Source organism: Saccopteryx bilineata, chromosome 3, assembly GCF_036850765.1.
Source record: "Saccopteryx bilineata isolate mSacBil1 chromosome 3, mSacBil1_pri_phased_curated, whole genome shotgun sequence".
NCBI classification, from domain to species: Eukaryota; Metazoa; Chordata; class Mammalia; order Chiroptera; family Emballonuridae; genus Saccopteryx; species Saccopteryx bilineata.
Genome location: NC_089492.1, coordinates 247,367,191 through 247,381,956, shown reverse-complemented (window position 1 = coordinate 247,381,956; position 14,766 = coordinate 247,367,191). Strand labels below are relative to the sequence as shown.

The 14,766-nt window shown below is 49.2% G+C and overlaps 1 long non-coding RNA gene across 1 annotated transcript; it reads right to left on the bottom strand.

Annotated features, from left to right (window-relative positions):
- Positions 1–332: 332 nt before the first annotated feature.
- On the bottom strand, positions 333–9,198 carry LOC136331127 (uncharacterized). The gene is made up of 4 exons (XR_010730448.1): positions 9,055–9,198; positions 3,021–3,227; positions 2,831–2,881; positions 333–781 (listed from the first exon to the last, which is right to left on the bottom strand). It is a non-coding gene; the product is annotated as an uncharacterized lncRNA (long non-coding RNA).
- Positions 9,199–14,766: the final 5,568 nt, after the last annotated feature.

The window sequence follows — 14,766 nt, the reverse complement described above, 5'->3', positions numbered from 1 at the left end:
TCAATGTGGGGGAAGCCAGTTGCCATGACTGCCCTATAACCGCCATGCTGTGAGGAAGCGCAAGCTCATTTACATGAGAGATCTCAAGGAGAAGTCCTGAGACTAAATAAAGAGAGGGGTGCTCAGCCATCCCCCAGCTGCTCCGCCCTCTGCTGTCCCATCTTCACCTGCTGTCTGACAGTGGGACTCTGAGCCAGAAGCACCCATCTGTCCCCTTTCCAAATTCCTTATTCACAGAAATTGTGGGAGGAAAGAAAATGATGGTTGTTATTTTAAGCCATGAGGTTGGATATGATTTGTTATACAGTAGTAGATATTCCAGACAGGTTTACATTTACTTTATTATCAGTTTTCCCTAGTAAATTACAGTTAGTTTTTAGTTTTAGCTCTTTTCCCAGCATTTAGCCTGGAACATACTATGCTCCACAAATGTTTGTTGTATAAATGAATGAAAGTAAACAGATCAGATCAGCAAGGGGTTGGGAAAGCAAAGGGGTTGTGGGAGCCCTGAGGAGGTTCCTAATTCGGCCTGGGAGATCCAGGAAGGCTTCCCAGGGCAGTGATGCTGAGCAGGGCTAGACCCACAAGAGCTCGTCTCTGGGTGCTTCTTGTTTGTTCTTGGTCCAAGTGAGGTTTCCTGGCTTTGACCTGTGTCCAGTGGGCCCATCCCCATGTCCATGTTGCAGTTTTCTCTTCCCTCTCCCTGTTTCAGCTCTCTTTTCTCCCTATCTTGCTGGGCCTGCAGGCTCACTCCTCCTGCCTCCTCTGACTCTGGGTTTGGCTGGAGAAAATTAAGTCAATGGGGAGGGAGGAGTTGACAAATAGACCGTCTGGTAATTGAATTTTTTTCTCTTTAGCCCTCTCTCCACCCCCCAGAGAGCAGAAAGAATTAGCTCTCTGACAGTGGTTTTCCCTACTAAAGAGCTCTGGTGTTGCACCCCTTCTCTGCCTAGACCAGCAAGGGGGGACAAGAAGAAACCTTAGATTCTCTAAGAAAAACCTTGTACGAGGAGGAAACTGAGGCCCAGGGAGGGGAGGGATTCACTGCAGGTGCTAAGAGGGTTAGCATCTGAGCCAGGACTAGAAGGGAAAGGCCAAGGGGCCAGCCCTTGCGCTGCCCCAGGAAGGTGGGGAGCAGGCTTCGGTGTGTAGCAAGGACACAGGAGTGGCTGGGGCTCCTGGGGTCCTGGCAGGAGGGAACCCCTTTACTATCAGTTGGGGTTTCGTTGGCTGGGGGCAGGGTAGAGTTGGTAGGCTGATCAGCCTCCTGGGCACCTGAGATGTGAGCCTGTTGCTCTGCAGGTCCAGGCGAACCTGTAGGACTTAGCCCCCGTAGTCTCTTTTCATGTACAGTACTCTCTAGAGACAGAGGTGGAGTCGCAGGCTGGTAGTGACCTAAGGTAGAGGATTGGCAGGACTGAAAATAACCGTGCTGCGTGCTCTAAATCCCACTGTTCTGAACAGTGGTATGGCCCACATCTCACAGGCTGTGGTGAGTTGCAGAGGGCACCAGCTCGCCAGCCCACCATTAGCAGCGTCTGTTATTGCCTCACTGTGGTGAAGGCACTGGGGCTCCCAGGAGGCCCTCATGCTAGGTCACAAGTTAGCAAGTGGCAGCACCAGGATTCAAACCCTGGGCTGTCTGAGCTCCCAAGCCCTCTCCTCAGGCTTCTTGGTACCATAGAGGAGGTGGCTATGAGGTAGGGATGCAAGTCTAGCTCCTTGCGGTTAGGGTGCAAGCCTGGTCCTGTGGGTGGGGCTGCAAGCTTGGCTCCACAGGGTAGGAGGGCCGGTGGATCCACTGGTGTCCTGAGCTCCTGGCTCCCTCCAGCCCCAGTAGGGGTGGGCGCCGAGGCTCCTCCTTACAGAGCAGCATGGCTATAGGTTCCAGGAACACTTGATTTATTAAGCTAATGTTTTAGAATGTTTTCCCCATCCTATAAGGAGCTGTTTCCACCAGGGGGCTTCTGGCAACTCCAGGAGGGAAGCAGGGCTGGCTGGCAGCTGTCTGTGGGTGGTCGGGGTGTCTGGCTGCCCAGGGAGAAGTAAGGTTGGAAAGTTTGGGTTAAAAAATCACCCCCTGGTGTGAGGGGGTGGCTGCTGAGGAGAGAGGGGAGGCTGGTCCCGTGGAGGCAGCTTGGGAGAGATTCCACATTTTTTTCTGTGCCATCTTGGCCCAGCTTCCCATTAACCCCAGGGGCCTGAGAGGGAGGATTCTGGCCGAGTTCCAGCCCACCCCACCTCACCCCACCCCACCCAAGCTCTGAGCTCAGCCTGCCTACTCTCTGCTTCTTATCCCTCAGAGCTGGCATATCTGTGGCTTGATGTGACGTTATATCCTTTGCATCTAGGTTTAAATCCCAGCTCAGCCACCTTCTAACTCTGCAACCTGGGTGGGGTGGGCAACCCTTGACCTCTCTAGGCCTCAGTTTCCCGTTGTAAGAAGCCATCTTTGTGGAGTTGTCCTGAGAATCAGCGGTAATGCACGTGGAGCTCTGTACAGTGATAAACTGTCTTGATCTTGGGGCAGACCTACTGGACAACGTAACTCCGGCCCAGCCCTTGCCACCTGGGTATCGCTGGCCTGCTCAGAGGCTTTGCTTTCTTTACATGGAACAAAGACAGTGTTTGGTATTTTGACTTTAAAAAACCCAATTCATCTTTTTCCTCACCAAACTCACATCCCTGAGAGCCTGGACTCTGTGCTGGATGGGGTGACCTGCTTAGTAGTAAAACTGTCTTACTGGATGCTCATTCTTTGAGTTTTTAGTATATTGCTATTTTTCCTTGGTATGTGCCTGGCACCTGGAAGGCATTCTTTAATGGGTACCTGTCTCTGCCCTTCACATCCAGGATGATGCTGTCCCACTGGCTCCATCCCCTAGGAGAGAAAAAGGAACAACTAGTGTGGGTCTCTGGAGATTGATAGCCCCTGACATGCTGTGAGCAAACCCGACTCACCTTCCCTAGGAACCAGTACCCCATTTCACAGGGCAGGACGGGAATAACTCGCCAGTTACCTGGGACATAAATGGCAGAGCAAAGACCGAAACCCGGTCTGCTGACTCCTCAGCCAGTGCTCCTTCCTCCCCTCACCAGGTAGGGGTCACTGAGGGAGCCTCCTGGTCTTTGGCAGGTCCTCAGGACAAAGGTGAGTTCTCTCAGCTTCTTCTTGTGCAGCAGGTTAGTCTCTTTTGTGCAGCAGGGTAAACTGGAAGTCTGTGGACCTTTTTTAGGAAGGGGTAAGTTTGGAGGAAGAGAGGCTTGGAGGGGCCTGGCCCACTGGCTTACCTGCACCTGTTGTCTTGGTTTTTGCTCCTCACCGATCCCTGCATCCCTCAAAGAGAACCGAGTCACCCCAGAACATGAAAGGGCATTGGGATGGACTGAAGGTTAAAGCAGAGATGGATGAGGACATTTCTGTTCATGCTTTATAGCAAAGAACCTAACAGAATCTGTAAGGGAGGTTCTGTTCTCCCATGACCTTGCTCGGCTGTCTGCCCTAGGTCCTCCCCCTCTCTTGCACTCTCACACACTGTACCCCACCTTGGTGGCATCTCTGTCCCCTCCCTCCCTTCACCAGCCTTTGCACATGCTGTTCCCTCCTTGTTGGCTTCTCTGCACATGGCTGGTGCCTTTGAACGTTTAGTTCTCTCTCGGTCACCTCTTCAGACAGGCCTTCCCTGACAACCTGACTCTGAGAAGCCCGCCAGCCACCCGCTTCACCTCCCTGGCTTCTGTGGTCTTCGCACTGTCATCTGAAAGGACCTTGTTTCTTGCCTGTTCCCCTCTAGAATGGAAGCTCTGTGAGAACAGGGACTTGGACCGCCTTGTGCCTAGAATGCCACCAGCAACACAGTGGCGAACAGTCTACTTTAAGTTCCTTTCTTCTCAGAGTCACCTGTGCCGCAGCTCCGGGTTTCAAATTTACAGACCCAAATTTACCTCAGGACTCCAGTTAACAGGGACTTTATGTCCATAGCAGCCACTTTTGCTAACTTGTTGATGCTTGCCATTAATAGGCACTTCTACGTGCTTTCTACGTATAATGAGCTCAGTCCTCATAATAACCTGTCGAGACAGTTCTATTATTATCAGCATACCCCTTTTACAGATGAGGACACTGAGGCCAGAGATCACTGGTCCAGGCAGTAAGTGGCAGGGCTAACTGAATGGTTGGTTCTCTGGAATTCCGACTCCAGACTACTTCTAGAAGCAGCGTGAGGCTCTCACCTGCCTCTCAGAGGGCAGCCTCCTTACCACCGTGTGGAATGTGGACAAGCCCTTGGAACTTGTACCCCCACATCCCTACTGCTCCTGAAGTGGCTCCTCAGAGCATTTCTTCCAAACACATATGATATTTGTGTTCCAAATCATACATGCGAAGGGGAGCAGAATAGGTCATTCCAAAACATGCTGCTTTGGTGTGTGGACTATTTTGAGCTGAAGGCTATCAAGACCCAGCAGAGTTAAGAAAAACTTTTACTTCTCCTATAATTACCTAAAAGAATTTAGGCCTGACCTGTGGTGGTGCAGGGGATAAAGCGTCGACCTGGAACGCTGAGGTTGCCAGTTTGAAACCCCTAGCTTGCCTGGTAGAGGCACATATGGGAGTTGATGCTTCCTGCTCCTGCCCCCTTCTCCCTCCCTCTCTCTCTCTCTCTCTCTCTCTCTCTCTAAAATGAATAAATAAAAATCTTAAAAAAAAATTTAGAAAGAGAGGTCTGGCCCAGAAAGAGAGCTATTCCTAGAGATAACTTTGATCTGAATGACCTATCTATATAGCACCGCAAATATCTAATCACCAAACATCTACGCTTCTTATTGTCCTGTGTATCATCACCGTCTGCCTCTTTGAAGTCCCAAAGCCCTATCCCACTCCTTAGCTCAGAATGGTATATAAGCCTCATGTTCAACTTGTGCTTGGATCTCATGTCTTTGGGTATATATGAAATTAAATTTGTTTTCTCTTATTAACTTGTCTTTTGTCAATTTGATGATCAGACCAACCAAAAGAACCTAGAAGTAGAGGAAAAATTTTCCTCTCCTACACGTGTTTGGATGAGCAAAGTTTCCTCCATCGTTTTACACATCATACAGAAAGCAGTGTAAGAAAGACAGGAGATGGGAGCCTGTCCTGGACCCCAGGAGGACTGGGTCTGGAATCTTTTTGTCCCTCTGTGCCCTTCTTATTTCCCCTTCTCGTGCTTGTCCCTTCATTTGTCCTCTCTGGGTTAAAGTGGACAATAACCTCCCCATGACTCCTGAGCCCGTATACACCCTTCAGTTCCACATCTGGGAAGGCCACACCAGGGGAAGAGGAAAAAACTAATTGGCTGAGTTTGGACCAGGTAGGTCCAGCTGAGAGGCCCAGTCACCTATAAGGTACAAACATGGCAGTATGGCCTTGGTCTACATGGAGGGGTGTAGTGTTCAAAAGGAGATGGTGGTGGGGAGTTGTGCAGGTAGTGGTAAAAGTGCCTGCTATGGTCATGAAGACCCTTGAACACTAAACTAAGGAACCTATCCCCCAGGTGATCAGGGTTTTATGCCAAGAACTAGCAGAATCCGACTCGCAGTTTGGAAGGCTTGCTTTGACTGCTGGAGGGTGGAAGCAGGCTGCCGGGGGACCTGTGAGGAGGCCATTACTCCTGTGTAAGGTGGTGAGGGCCTGGATGGGGCACAGGGTCACCTGAGAAAGAAGCGGTGGCTCATGCTGCATTCTTCTCTGGGCCACTTGAATTTCCTTCTTCCTGAGCCAGCTCTGAGACTCATTAATTGATTCTGAGCACTTAGTCAAAGCCAGGCCCTGTGCTGGGTGCTGAGGCCCTGCCCTTCGAAGCTCCCTGCTGTGATGTGAGAGGGACAGGACATGGACACATACCTCAGTGACACTGCAAAATTGATGTGTGAGAACGGAGGGCCAAATGGAGGGCTATGGGAGACCCAGGAGTTACTTGGGGAGTTGGGGGTGGGGCATGTGGGGTGGAAGTGAGAATCTTTTTTTTAATATATATATATATATAATATTTTTTAATTTTAGAGGGAGAGGAAGGAAGGGAGAGAGAGACAGACAGGAACATCAATTGGTTCCTGTATGTTCCCTGACTGGGGATTGAACTGGCAATCTCTGCGCTTCGGGACAACGCTCTAACCAACTGAGCTATCCCGCCAAGGTGGGAGTGAGGATCTTGGTGACCCTTCTCACACCTTTTTCAGTAAAGTTAGCACTTGGTACAGGACTGGAAGACCAGGTAGGAATTGAATGCACGGAGCTGTAGGTGGAGGGGACAGAGTGGGCAAGGGCATGGAGTTGGAAAGTACACGGCATGGCTGGGGATAGCAGGCAGTTCTAGTGGTGGGATGTGTGGAGCTGAGTAATGGGAGATGAAACCAGAGTACAGCAGGAAGCTGCCTTTCTGGGCATTCCCTCGTGGAGCACTTTAAATGCCCATCTAAAGAGTTTAGACTTCATGCTGTGGCCATAGGGAGCCACTGACTGTGCACAGATAGTGCTGTGGTCAGTGTTTCCCTTCAGGACTAACAGTTAGGTTCTGTACTTCAAAGCAGGGGGAAAGTACTCAGACCTTCAGAGAGCCCGGGCCTGGGAGGCATGCTGCTGCCTTGAAAACCCCACTGAAACGCCCATTTTCCATATCCCAGGGCCTTTGCGAGCTCAGTAGGGTAGTCGATGAGGCCAGGGGAGGTGTGTGCAGGCATGGGGTGGCAGTGGCAGCCACGACATGACTGAGGGCCTGCAGAAGCTGCTGATGACTGGAAGGTAATTAACAATTGTAATCACTCCTGTCATGACATCATTAAACTCCGATTGCACTGGCCGGGCAGCTGATGGATGGGCCTGGGAGTCACAGCTCGCTAGGGAGGCAGGATCATTTGTCAACAGGCGGAAGGTCAGCAGTGGGGACCCAGATCTTTACACATGAGGTGCTGTGGGTCCTAAGGTGCTGCCTGCCATCGTGGTCCAGGTCACAGCAGGTGAGTCTCAGCCCAGACCCGGCAGGTCTAGACTCTGTAGCATTTGACAATGGATCTGAGCTGGAAGGTCTTGAGAAATCATTCAGGGGAGATGCCCAGAAGGAGGATGGGAGCAGAGGTTGTGGGCTCCAGGCATGCCCCTCCTTGTTTCAAACCTCCATTTTCTCTCTGAATGGAAATGTTCTCATTGTTGATTATGCATGATTATTGAGATAGAAATCCAAACTATACAGGGTGGGGCAAAAGTAGGTTTACAGTTGTGAGTAGGCCAAACAGTATTATTTGCATTATTATTAATTATTGTATTACCATATTTTCCATACAAATAACTGTAAAGCTACTTTCCCCCCACCCTGTATGGAAGAAGCATAAGTCCTCTGCGATCCCATTCCCTGCATGTAATCATTGTTAAAAGTTTGGCTTATGTTCTCCAGTTCCCAAGGCCCCTGGCGCCACCACCCAGGTTCCTGCCAAGGTTCTTCCTGTGCTGTGAGCTATCCTGGTGACCTCCCAAGAAACCCTCTTTTTGGCTTAAAAATAGTTTGATGCTTTTCCTTTCAGGTGTGGTCAAACTTAAGGCATAGGACACCCTCCCGTCCCCCACCCTCACATCCCCACTCCCCACCCTGGGCTGGTTCCTAGGATGGCCTGCCACTTTCATTCAATAAGCTTGGGAACAAGCTGTAATGTTCCAGCTTCTGCTGATTCTTTGTGTTGCCAAAAGCCGAGGCTGGACTAGAAGTCTGTGTTTAGCCAGGCTCTCTGTATTTACTGAAGCTGGCTGGAGGTCTGGGGCAGGGGGTGGAGAGGAAGAGCTAAGAGCTTGAAAAAGCAACAGGAGTCGGGGGAAGAGGGCGCTGTGCACAGGCTGGGCCGAGGGGTGCAGAACAGGCACCGGTGGGTGGGCATGGGCTGCTGGAGCCTCTCCTCTTGTCTACGGTTCCCCTTGTGTACGGTTCCCCTTGTCTGCGGTTCCCCTTGTCTGCTGTAGTTGAGATGTGTTGGAATGATGAAGGCTCAAGGCACAGGACATTCCTAACCCCACACCCTTTTCTCACTCCCGTGCCTGGGCTGGTTCCTAGGATGGCCTTTCTGTCCTCTTCTCTCTTCTTGCTTGTTCCCCATGGGAGGAGGGGTGACACATCTGACTGATAAAAGTGCAGGGATCCTGACATCCTTGGGGCCGGTTAGCTTGGGGCAGAATCGCCACTTTAAAATGCAGTGTATTTGGAGATAGGAAGTGTTCAATCATTTGATAATGCATATCAAATTAAACACAAAACTAAGAGGCATAAAACAATCTTGTATTCTGCTTAGAGATTCTACGGATCACACATTCAGGAAACTTCTGGCTGGGCAGTTCTTGCTTGGTTTCTCATTATGTGAAGTACGGGCAGCCTCTGGGGTTGATTCTCTCTCTCTCTCTCTCTCTCTCTCTCTCTCTCTCTCTCTCTCCTCTCTCGGTGCTGTTGGGATAAGAGGACTGTCATCCTACAGAGTCTGACAACAACTGGTGTAGGTAGAGCCCCCCTGCCCCCCATTCTTCAATCTCACCTCGCCAGCAATAAAGCTGAGTTTTATCCTCTTCTCCTTCTGGGGCTTCTAACCCCCATAGGGCAGGAAAAATATGTAGGCATGATGAGGGTTTTCGACAGGAAGCTAGTTTTTGAGATGTGGAATGTGTCTGATTTTTAGAGGCATGGGAAGGGAGCACACTGCAGCCAATCCCACTACCCTTTCTCTCTCTCAACAAGGGGCCCCAAATTTCCCCCACCACTCAGAACACAAACCTGGTGGAGAGTAAAATGCCTTTGGTTTAGGAGGTGGCAGGGACTGAGGAATTCACCAGACTCACAAGGGGCTGTGGGCCATCAGCGACTCAATGGGGTAAGAGGGAAGGAGGGAAGGCCTGGATTTCAGGAGGGGGTTGAAAGCCAGATAGGAGAAGAAGAGCCTTTTAAAAAAGCATAATACTAGAAGAAGATTTGAAAATTATGGATCAATTGAACCCCTCAAGCTTCCCCTCCCTGATTTTACCAGAGGAATAGGGAAGAGTACCTTTAGTGCTTCTCCCTATGCAGATCTGAGACAGGAGTCCAAGCCAAGCCTGTTGGAGAGGTGATCCCAGGAAGCAGGGAAAGCAATGGGGAGTGAGACGGGGCAGGAAAGGCAGCCGGTGAAGGGTGTGTTTATCAAGCCAGTTACTCCTGCGGCCAACTGAGCAGAACAGCCTCCACCTTGTCATGCCACCGTGGGGACAGGGAGCTGGCGTCTGTCCTCCAACTCCCACTGGCAGTTGGCGGGGCCACTCCTGGGTCCTCCTGACCTGCCCCTCACCATACCTGGGCAGAGGAAAGCCTGGGGAGAGTTGAGTGTCAAGCTTTTGGCTTTTTCCTGGCGTGAGCACAAAGGGATATGGGTGGGGCTGTGGTGCCAATGTAGACAAAGCAGGCTGGTTTTCACAGAGTCCCTAGGCTTAGAGGCCTTTCCCAGGAGGCCCTGCAGGCCCAGACGCCTGCTTGGTGAACAGTAAAACCTGAGGAAGGTGGTTATTTCTAGATTGAATGCCTAGAGAGTGCTTCTGGATACTTGTTTTAGGGGAAAGGCTCAAGGTAGAAGTTAAGAGGAATTGGTTCAAACTCAGACTCAATCCCTTATTCACTATATAATTCTTATTACCTCCTTTCTCAGCCTCAGTTTCCTTAGCTGCAAAATGGGGTTGATGCTCCCTACTCTGCCTGCCTTGAATGCTTAGAAGAACACTGTAGTGGGTATCAGTAGCTTGCCTTCTTGTCCTCTGTCCATTCCCTATTCTTCTAACAACATTTGGGGACCCCACTTCTCAGTCCAAATGGTTTCCATGAGACTCCACCCCTGGATCCAGCCAATCTGAGCATGGCATTCCCTGGCCATGCTGATTGGTTCAGAGGTGAGCATGTGCCCCGAGCCCATCCCACTAGAGTGAATCCCAGTCCTTCTGTAGCTCTTGGAAAGCTCCTTTTGCCTGGTGGCCTTGAATTTGAAAGGAAGAGAAGCCTATCACTAGTAGAGCCTTGAAATGAGGCCAAAGCATGGAGAGCGTAAGAATAAGAGACAGAGAAAGGCAGGTCCTAATGACTGCTTCAGTCCCTGAATCAGTCTGTGCCTGACGCTGCCTAGTACCCCTCGATTTCTCAGTTATGTGAACCAACACATTCCCTCTGCTGAAACTTGTTTATGTTGGATTTTATGTCACTTGCAACAGAAAGATTTTTTAACTGATGGAAGTACAGGACATAATATTGATATGAGCTGGGGGTTGAGTGGCAAGTTTGTTTTTTGTTCTGTTTTGTTTTGGCTTAAAGTAGTGTTTGAGACCATCCAGTTCTAGACCAGAGGAACGCTCTGGAGTGTTTGTTGAGTATGTGAATAAATGAGTCCCCTAACTGTGGTCCCCTATTATTTGATAAATGGGCATGAGGGGGAAGTGAAAGGAGAAGCTGGAAGGGGGGTGTCAGGGAATATTCTCCCCCCCTAAAATTAGAGAAACTTCCATTCTTGTTTTGGGGAGTAGGCCAAATCCTGAAGTCAGTATGGGGATGAAGAAGGGTGTGATAAGCCAGGATGGGATCCCGAAGAGAAAGGCTGAGAGAGGAAGCCAGAGTCCCTTACAGGGAGTTTGAGGATTCATCTTAGGCTTTGGAGCCCAGCCTGTCTCGAGGGCAGAAAGAAAGAGGAAGCATGGAACACTGGAAAGCTTGGGCTCTTGATCCTGGCAGTTCACATGCTTGTTTTTCTGGTGACAGCCTGTCTCGCAGTGTCTGCCGCATCTGCCTGTGAGCTCAGATCTAACTCACCCTGCATCTGAGAACTGTGCCTAGCAGAGGTGGCATCAGAGAGGACTCATGGGATGAAGCTGTGGCCGACCCCTTTCCCAGTGAAAATGACATTAGTGATGGAGTCTCAAGTCTGTGTCTCCCTCTCCTCACATCAGTCCTCTTTCTTATCAATGTTCAGTTTTCTTCTCATCCTTATGGCACAAGCCTGCAAGCAGCTCATTTTCACTCCTTAAGCAGTTGGTCCCCCCAAAAGAGGCTATTTCCCCAAAAGCCCAACTGCAAGCAGATAAAAGCCCAAACAATGTGGCCTTGGGCAAGAGTCTTGGTTTCTCTGATCCTCAGTTTTCTGATCTGTAAAATGAATATAATTCGTTCTTTGCGGGCCAGATGAAGGTTGAATGAAGTAATGTATGTGGAAGGGCTAAGCACATTTCTTGGCACAAAGCTGGTTGCAAGAAAAGAGGATTCTCTTTGTCCAGACTCCACCTACGGTAGAACTTTGTTAAGAAAATTTCTGTGACTTGACTTTGGGCGATGAACATACAATACAATATACAGATGACATATTATGGAACTGTACACTTGAAACTTATATAATTTTATTAATCAAAGTTACCACAATAAATTCAATAAAAATTAAAAAAAAAAAGAAATGATAGCCAGTATCCACCTTAGGTATGGTAATGATTGGGGAGCAGTTTCACCTTGAGCTTGAAGTGTGGCCCTTGTCATTTCTTTTCAGATCGATTTCTCCACCCCCATGTTAAATACCCAGTCAGAAATACCATTTTTTGTTTATTTTATTGCTTTGAGAGAGAGAGAGAGAGAGAGGCACATCAAGCTGTCCCTGTACACGCCCTGACCGGGGATTGAAACAGCAACCTCTGTGTTTCAGGACAAAGCTTCACCCAGTTGAGCTCTCTGACCAGGGTAAACACCCTTCTTTTGAAGAACATCTACAATAAAAGCTTAACTTAGTCATTGAAAAACATTTTTTTTTCCTGTGGATTGATTCCACATAACCCTATGTGTCTGCATATGTGTATGTAGGTCTGTGTGTGTTCGCGTGCGTGTGTGCTATGCACACTATGTTTGCGAGCACCTGAGTGTGGGTGTGTGTAAACAGAAATGTGTGTATATGTATATGTGCTTGTCTGTGCCTGTACACGCGTGTGTTTTCCCAGCACCGTGAGTGGAAAGCTGTAATTCTGCTTTATGGCAGTGACACAGCTCGTTCCCACAGCCGTTAAGCTGCCTCTCTTCACTCGTCTGGGGGGTGGGGAGGAGCTGCAGCCACCAAGCCTTCCCTGTCCCCTGTCCCTGCGTGCTGCATGAGCACCCAGCCACCCCCCTTCCCTTACCATATGCCTGTCTTTTACAGTTCTTTGGTGCGTGGTGCTCATCGAGTGGCTAATTAGCTAAATGAATTAATTGACATCCATACATGTAATTAGCAAATGGTGATAAGAGGCTATTCTCCTTGGGATGTCTAAAATTTCTAGGGGTCAGATACTGCGGGATGTTTTAGGGAGTAAATGAGAATGGGCAATGTGAGTGCCAAGGACCTGCCTGGGGGGCTCTGAGAGCTCAATGCCTGGCTGCGGGGAGGGGTGGCAGCAGGAAGGGAGGGGTGCCTGTGCGCCTGGTAGAGGAAGCCCACTCTAACACACTGGGAGTCTGGAAGCCTGGGTTCTGACTGTATTCATGCAGGTTTCTGTGACATTGGGTAAGTCCCGTCCCCTCTCTGGGACACAGTCTCCACTTCTAGGAGGGATGGATGGAACCAGCTGGTCTCAGGATTCTCCCACCTTTGGCATCTTCCTTACTTTAAGCCAAACTTCCTAACAACGAAGAGGGCAAAAATGGGGTGAGGTACCTACTTTGTTCCAGAGCATGGCATCACTGTACTCTTTCATACCTGCAGGGTTTGCTACAAACTGTGCCCTCTGCCCCAAGTGCCCTTGTCCACCAGCTGCCTTTAAAGTCATCCAGGGGGCAGGGTTTCTGAATGATGCCTGGAGCTTTCTCTTCCTGGAGAAGTGAACTGGAAAAATGAAAACATGGGGCCTACTGCCCCCCTCCAACATAAATGGTGGGACCGGAGCATGGTAATTATAATAAACACTGTTATTCTGAAAGGGACAGAATGGGAAACAAACAGTAGTCGAGAGTGGCTCCTAGCGATCCTGAAATTCCATTAGGCAGACATTTTTAGAACCCCCTTCCATGGAGATGGAAAATATTCTTTGAGTAATAGCTCCTTTATGCATTGTTCTCTGTGACCTCCACAGGGCTCTGTAGGAGGTCCTCCTTTTCCATCAGCTTCCTTGGCCACATCTCAAGAGAATGTTGGGGAATATACCCAAATTGGGGATTGAGGCATTTCTCAGTCATTTTCCCAAAGATGGCTAGGGACCCAAGGGCCATTTTATTACTTGAGCAGTTACAGTTTCTCAGCTCAAGTGGATAGTTCTTTTGAGACTAGAACTCTCTTGAAAACTTAGTTAACTTTTTATCTGTTTCTGGTCAGTTCCATATGTCAATAAGCCACACCCACAATTTTTTTCTAAACATAGAACATGAAGATTTGCCATATTTCATATTTCTTTGTTTTCTCACCTCATACCTCTTTTTTTAAAAATTTTTTTTATTTAGTGAGAGGCAAGGAGGCAGAGACACAGACTTCTGCATGCACTCCGACCAGGATCCAGCTAGCAAGCCCCTTATGGGGAAGTACTCTGTCCATCTGGGGCCATTGCTCCATTGCTTGGCAACTGAGCTATTTTAGCACCTGAGGCAAGGCCATGGAGCCATCCTCAGCTCTTGGCCATGGGGCCAAGTTGATTGAATGAGCCATGGCTGTGGGAGAGAGAGAGAGAGAGAGAGAAAGAGAGGAGAGAGAGAGAGAGAGAAGGGGGAGGGGTGGAGGAGCAGATGGTTGCTACTCCTGTGTGCCCTGACTGGGAATTGAACCCTGGACTTCCATATGCCGGGCCAATGCTCTATCACTGAACCAACTGGCCAGGGCCCCCATAGCTGCTTGCTTGCTTGATTGATTATAGTTACATGTTGTCTTTATTTAATGAAGCTATTTAAAATTTATGTTTTACTTATAGTTGACATACAATATTATTTTAGTTTCAAGTGTACAACATGGTGAGCAGACATTTATATTTCTTATGTACCTCCTTGATTTAAACTTGGGTATCTTGGGCCAGCATGCTTTGTTAGGTGTCTGTTTTTCTATTGTCTCTCAGCTCCAAGCTCACCCTTAAATATTTTTGGTCTGTGTTGACTGGAACTCCCCAGGTGTCTTTGTCTGTTGGCTTCCTGTTAGGTCCTTTCAATGGGAAGAACTGGCAGGAGATGAGAAGGTGGCTGAGGGGAAGTGGGACTTCCTTCCTCTCTGCAGCACCTAGCCGCATCCCTCCAGTAGAAAGACCAGCGGTGGCTTCAGCCACCAGCTGCTCTTAGCATTTTCTTTCTTTTAAAATTAAATTTAATTTAAAAAATGTTTATTTTTATTGATTTTAGAGACAGGAAGGAAGAGAGTGACAAGAACATTGATCAGTTCCTGTGTGCGCCCTGATTGGGGATCAAACCAGAAACCTCTGAGCTTTGGGATGATACTCAACTGAGTCATCCAGCCATGGCCAGGGTGGCCCTTCCTTCCTTCCTTCCTTCCTTCCTTCCTCCCTTCCTCCCTCCCTCCCTCCCTTATTTCCTTCCTTCCTTCCTTCTTCCCTCCCTCCCTCCTCCCTTATTTCCTTCCTTCCTTCCTTCCTTCCTTCCTTCCTTCCTTCCTTCCTTCCTTCCTTCCTTCTTCCCTCCCTCCCTCCTCCCTTATTTCCTTCCTTCCTTCTTCCCTCCCTCCCTCCCTCCCTCCTCCCTTCTTCCCCCCCTCTTTCCTTTCCTTTCCTTTCCTTTCCTTTCCTTTCCTTTCCTTTCCTTT